General features: G+C 48.9%; 1 long non-coding RNA gene across 1 annotated transcript; it reads left to right on the top strand.

Moving 5' to 3' along the window:
* The first annotated feature begins 2,478 nt into the window (after positions 1-2,478).
* On the top strand, positions 2,479-4,436 carry LOC121134516. The gene is made up of 2 exons (XR_005871603.1): positions 2,479-3,193; positions 3,857-4,436. It is a non-coding gene; the product is annotated as an uncharacterized LOC121134516 (long non-coding RNA).
* Positions 4,437-6,853: the final 2,417 nt, after the last annotated feature.

The following is a 6,853-nucleotide window of genomic DNA, read 5'->3' on the forward strand; positions in this document are numbered from 1 at the left end:
AGCTGATGTCACTGCTTCTTAGTGTCTAGTCACAGTTAAAGGTATGTACAAGGGATGGCTATAGGAAAGATGAGTATGACCCAGGAGAGGATCTCTACAGACCCATTCTATCTCAGGAAACACAAACGTGCCAATCATACAAAGAGTATCTGGAATAGTCAAAGGTTGGGTGGGCCTACTTGTCATTGCTGTGTTGTGCCCCATACTCTGGAATGGGGCTGTGCAGAGGGACAATTGGCTTCAAACCATCCTGCTCTTATATAACTTATAACACGTACAATTTGCCAAAAATCTTCAAGATGGTTTTACACTATCAGGAATCCACCTTGCAATAAAGGCTGGGTCCAGTATACCTCTACGTCTAGATGGATATAAAGACTCATACACGCTGCTGAGTCATGCACCAAAGACAAGATTCAGGTCTCCTTGTGCCTAGTAAAGCAGACTTGGTCTGCCTTTGAAGGACCACTTATGTCTTCCTCTGCATCTAGCATTAGAGGTTAGGGCATGTAATAAAAGAGTGATGATTCCATCCAATCAACATGCATTGATCTGTCAGATGTTATGGGCAGGTCCTGGGCTAGCATGGCGTTTGGTAGCCTTTTTAGGCTCCTTAAGTTTTATGGATCCAACATGCCAAGCTTCCTAGACCATGTCTGCGGGATGGTCCTTCACACACCCCAGGTCTGCAGTCTTTCTTCACAATGATGTTTGGTGCTGGCTACATGACAGCGGGCAGAGGGGAGACAGACACTAGATGCCGCCAGGGTCTGCATCTGGTGCTCTGTGCAAGCACTGACAGCTTTTGCTCACTGATACTTTTACCACCCCGTCTTCATGCTACAAATATGAACAATTAAAATCCATCTACTGGAATAATTGCTTGCGAGCTGATGAAGAACTCAGCCTAGGATGACAACTTTAGCAGTGTTCATGTCCCTGTGCTGTTTAAAATGGCCACGTTATCAAGAAGAAATGGAAGGAAACACACGCAGGCCACTCTACGTGCCCCTAGATTGTCCAGCTGTTAAGTCCCTCAAAAGTACACTGATTCCCCTAGTGGAAAACATATTTACAAAGCCCTTGATTTTGTCACCAGAGCACAGTTGCCTTGAGATAAACCTCCGGCAGCTGGGGAAAAGATTGTACAAACCAGTAACCAAGCCCAATTATATTGAGAACCGGCAGCCGGATTCCTCTGTCCCCGCAGTTCCTGGAGTGTGAAGAGAGAGGGAACAAAGGGATGGAGAAGACTGAACAGCATCGTAATGATGACGGTGGGACGTGGCAGTCCGCCTTCCCTCCACCCATCTTCCTCCGTCTGTCTAACAAGAATGGAGGGAGCTGGCAGTTCTCCTGGCCCTCCTCGCTCCTCCCTCTCTTGTTGGAAGGCATCTGTGCCCCAGCCTCCCTTGCTTGGTTCCAGCCGCCTGGAAATGTCTCGGGATAAATAGCCTGGAGAGTGGCCAGGCTTCGTCCTCTGTTTCTTTCTCTTCCGTAATTAACTTGGTACCGAGTTGCTTCTCTGAAATGAACAGCCCGGCACTTTCTTCTAGGCAGAGATTTCTGCGAGGAGCAAACGGGAAGGGAAGAAGCAAATCTCAGGGTGATCCTTGATGGAAGCTGCCTGCCCCCCGAAGCTGCAGCGGCGGAGGCTCCCTCCCTCCAAGGAGTCCCAGTTAGGGATCAGACAAAGTGGAACCAGTACCACAATCTCTGGAAAAATGAGCACACCGTGGAGGCCCAGAGCAGGTTATTTTCATAAGATGTCTTGGGAAAGTATATCAAAGCCAAGCAGAATCAGGGGAGAACCAGGGTTGATATCCTGATAGTGTTGAGAAAGTGAATCCCCATTGGCCTCTCACCTCCCTCCCTCCATCCTTCCCTCCCATCCTCCCTCCCCTCTTTTTTAATGTGTGCTGGTTGCCTGGGGAGACCAGAGATTGGCTTGAAGCATCTTCCTCTATGGATCTCCGCCTTACTCTTTCAGACTCTCCGCCAGGATCCTTTGGGCCTCAGGTATCCCCATCATTGCACACTCCTTGCCCAGAATGAATAGCTCAGGACCCGAGAGTGTCGATTTGTGTGGCAGTCCTGGCCTTTTGCTGTGTTGTGTGTCGGGCACAGAGCTGGGGTACCAGTGGGTTCCTTAACATGCTACAGACCCTGAGATGAATGGTTCAGGGCTAGGGTGAACTTAGCAGACCAGTGAGTTCACCAGGGTCACTTTATGGGAGCGTGGGTACCTCAGAGGCAACCAAAAAGCCTACCCTAGCATGGAACGATGGATGGGGACTCACAAAACCAGAATGGCTGGAGCCCCTCCCCTGAGCAACTAGCCCCCCTGCCTCCCCTACAGCATCCAGCCCCCCCCACCCCACAGCATCTAGCTCTCCCCCTGCCCCCGGCAGCATCCAGCCCCCCTCTCCCTCCCCTGGCAGCATCCAGGCAGTGAGGAACCTCTCCCTCCCACCACTGGCTTTTCACTGTTTATGCAACCTTGGGGAAGGGGTTCGCAAGCCCGGTAAGTTCCGAGAGTTTCTTAAACCTTCTGAAGGTCTTCCTCCCCTGAGAGGGAGAGTTCCAGTTTAAAGGAAACAGCTATTTCTTCTCTGTAACCCAGTGCCCACTCCATAGCTTCTGCGTTGGTTACTTCTCTGTTGCTGGAATGAGACACTTACAAAGGGGGAATTTATTTGGGCTTCTGGCCGGGAAGCACGGCAGTGGTCAACGGTTTGGGCCACAAACAGGAAGCAGACAGAGTAAACCAAAAGTAGGGCGCTGCTGTGTACTCCCGATGCCAGCTCCCCAGTGACTGACTTTCTCTGCAAGTCTGCATCACCTAACACCCCACCCTGCCCCTAAATGCCACCAACTGGGGACAGAGTATTCAAATGCCTAAGCTTCTGGGGAAATTTCTGGATGTTGGATGTGGATTGTGGGGTTGGATGGGAGTGCTAGCCGAGTTGATAGGTTCCTGATGCCATGGTTGATGGCTCTTGGAGGTAGCATCTGGATGGAGGAGGTGGGTCACTGGGGTGTCTTAGAAGGCCATATCCTGTCTTTGTACTGCCTCTCCTCTCTTCTCGCTTCCTGTCCTCCTTGAGATGAGCAGTTTTTCCTCTGCGCATTCTCCAGCCCACATGTTCTGGTTGCAACCGAACCTGCAAACCATGGGTCTAACCCTGGAACCGTAAGTCAAAATATGTCTTTTCTTTTTTTAATGGCTTCTCTCAGATACTTCGTTACGTGGAAAGCACCTGGCTGACACACCCTTCCCTCACCTAAATGGGCTCCCTAGACCCTCTAGACTTCCTAATCTCCTGGTTCTAACCATGGGGCTGCTGGACTCTCACTGATATCCTTCATCAGTCATGAGAATTTTCCTTTCTCCTGTGAAAAGGACAGGGAATCAAAATGCCTCACACAGCCTGATGGATGCCCCGACTCCATCCTCCCTCAATGCCCCAACAGGGGTGGACCCAAGCAGGAAGTCAGTTTCTCCAGCAGAGTTCTGGCAGTCTTGAAGTTCGTACATTGGGTCGTTGGTGAAGGGAGAGGGAGTAGGTGCTTAACACGCACCTGCTGAGGGACCTGCAGGTCTCTTCAGAAGGAGAAGGGCAGTAAGTCTGTCACCTGTAAGCGTCTGCCAGGGCTATTAGGCATGCAAATTTTATGCATGAAATTCAAGCAAGGAAGGAGATGCCCCCAAACTTTATGACTGTGGATGAGTTATGTGCGAGTTCGTGTACCTAACTAACGTGCCATAGATCGAGGATACCTGCCAGGTTTCTTTTTATGGGTGTGGAAGGAGCTGTGTCTCCATCCTGAAGAGGGGTGTTCTGTCTCTCCACAGACGTTGACTCGTCCTTGCATTTTCCCTTCTTGATCATCACTGGAAGTGCAGTTATTACACGCCATCACCAGGGAGGTTATGACCCAACAAGGTGCCTGGCTTCTGCTCCCACAGACTGTGTGCCCTGGTGGTGAAGATAGACTTGGAGCCCATATCTCCCAACTCCCATCTCTGCCTCTGTATCTCCTAGCCTGGGCAAACCTGGGCAAGTTTCCCCCATCTATTACATCTTTCTTAAGAGGAAGCAGCGGTGACTGATGGCCATGTTCCAAGCTCTGTTGGTGACGATTGTATGTGGCAGACATCTGAGGAGACAATGCACAATTCCCGGGAGAGAGGGGGGCTTGACTTTGGGGGATTTTGGCTTCTTTTCTTTTGGGGTTCCCATGGAAGAGAAAAGATGAAAATGTGTCCTATACACTTCCTCAGTCCATGTTGGGACATGGATGGTGGAGGGCAATGTATCTAAGTGGATATGTGTTAAGAGAAGCTTTTTCTTTGAGAGAAGCTTTCCTGCCCGCCTGGTTCCAGATCCGCATCAGTCCCAAATAAACACACAGGAGGCTATATTAATTATGAAGCTGTTGGCCTTGCTTGTTTCTTACTAGCTAGCTCTGACTTACGTAATTACCCCATAATTGTTAATCTAAGTATGTCTCTTACCGGAGAATAGTTCCAGGCTTCCTACCCCCATGGCATTACATGTTGACTCTCTTGTGTTTCTTCTTCCCAGAATCCTCCTGGACTCCTAGCCCCACCTATCTAGATTCCTATAGGCTCAACAGTACTTTATTGACAAATAACAGGCAAATAACAGGCCTTCCCCAACAGATATGGGCCAAGGAAGCTGGCTGCTCTATTTGAGAAGGTTCTAGAGACAATTCAGAGGAGACCAAAGCCCTCAGCATCTGTTCATCTCAGTTATTCAGCCAGTGACAGAACATGGTGGGTGCAGATACATTACCCAAAGGAAAGCCTTGGAAAGGACCTGGCGGGAGGGAGAGTTCATATGTGTAGCTGACCACCATAAAATCTAGTCTTAGTAGAAATTACAGAGCTATACAGAGATGCCCAGGCATCACAGCACATTAACATGGCAGGAGGCAGACAGAGTGTGTTTAGCAGGAGCCACAAAGATGCCAGGTTCTGCCTTCTGGATCCCAAAGGAAAAGACAAGCTGAGCCCTACCACCTGCCAGAATGGGGCCTCCATGTGCCTATGCCTCCTTTAGGTCCAAGATCAGAGTCTCGGGGAGAGCTTTTCAGGACACCCCATCAATGGCTATACACCTCAAGCCCATCATCTCTTACTGACGTCTTCCCCACCCCCAAGTGGCTCTTGGCTTCCTCCATGCTTATTATGATTAATTCTGCTCTGCTTCTGACTTTATCTGGTAGGATCCAGGCAGGGCTCCCATGGAGTTGACAATGTCTGGGACACAGGAGCCCTTGGTCGGCCCTTCTTCAGTGGATGGGCCTGTGGTGGGGGATGAGGAAGAGATGACATGGGGGCATTGTCAGGTTGCAGATGCAACTCAGAACCATAGACACAGGAGACCTGGGCCTCCGGCGAATCCACACAGTGGCTCCTTCTCTAGTCTGTCCTCTGGGTTCCTCTATTGCACATTTTCTCAAAGCAAATGTCACCCAGGGTGATTAATTGTAAAAATATGCGCTGCTTTGTAACAAGGTCAGAATTAACTTCTGTAACGCCAACCTAGAAGTTTCATTTTCCTGTTTTTTTTCCCAAGAAGTGTGACCAGAAATATAAATTCATTTTCGAATGTCAGTTAAGAGAAAATAGATTTCCAAATACTCCCATCATATCTACACTAGATAGAGGGCATTTAGCCAGGATTTTACTGGGGAATTCTCTTTATTTCCATACAGCTGTGTACTTGTTTCTCTGGTAAGTCATTCAATCAACCTACCCTTACTCAGTCATCAGTGAGTTCCGTACGGGGAGAGATGGGAGCCCTCCTGTGGGACCAAATTCTCTGAAGGTGGAGGGAGCCCTCAGGGAGTTAACTTTGGGGGAACAATCAGAACAAGTTTAAGGGACAGGCAAAGACATGAAGGAAAAAGATGCCCACACAGCAAGACTCTTGAGGACAAAGGGAGGCTGAGTGTGGGCTTTGAACAGAAGAAGAGTAGATTAAATGCAGCTGTGAATGAAGGCAGGGTCGGGGTCTGGGGACTGAAGGGGATGTCAACCTGGGTTAGTGGAGGTGTCGTGGAGAGGGAGGACAGAGGAGCTGTCAGTCCCCTCTGGTGTTATTATTAATTATCAACTTAACGGAGGTGTTATTATTAATTATCAACTTATCATGGTCTAGAATCACCCGGAAGAACAGCCTCTGGGTATTCCAGCAAGGGAGTTGGGTTGATCGAGGTGAGAAGAAGGGGCACCATTCCATGGTCAGGAGTTCTAGACTGCACACAGGGAGAACATGAGCTGCACACCAGCGTCCATTCCTGTGCTGGTGAGCTGTAGATATGATGTGACCAGCTGCCTCGGGCTCTTCCCACTGTAACTGCTCCATCACGATGGGCTATACCTTAAACTGTGAGCCAAAAGCACACTGGTCAATATACTTCTATCAAGGTTGATTTCCTAAAGGTGCATTTCTCCAAAGAGTACCACCAACCTTTCCAAAGACTGGGGACAAATATTTGTTCAAGTGTTCAATGCATGGACCCATGGGGGACATTTTCCATCCACTGCATCACACTTATGTCAAGGGTTTAAATCTGACATGATTTCTAGAGTTTGAGAGGGGTTTTTTTCCCCCTCATATAGACTGTTGTCCATTTGGGGGTCTGCTTCAGAATATCCTGACCTGAGTCCTCCTATACTTTTTCATCTAGGTTGTATTTTTGTCTTTCTTGTTTGCAAAAGAGATTGGTGTCCACAGCGTTACCCTGGTATCTATTTTCTATTACTTTAAATAACAAACCCCCTGCTTGCTCATTGTTCAAGGACTTTGCCATTGAGAGC

Source organism: Mesocricetus auratus, unplaced genomic scaffold, assembly GCF_017639785.1.
Source record: "Mesocricetus auratus isolate SY011 unplaced genomic scaffold, BCM_Maur_2.0 Super-Scaffold_100028, whole genome shotgun sequence".
In the NCBI taxonomy this organism is placed as follows: Eukaryota; Metazoa; Chordata; class Mammalia; order Rodentia; family Cricetidae; genus Mesocricetus; species Mesocricetus auratus.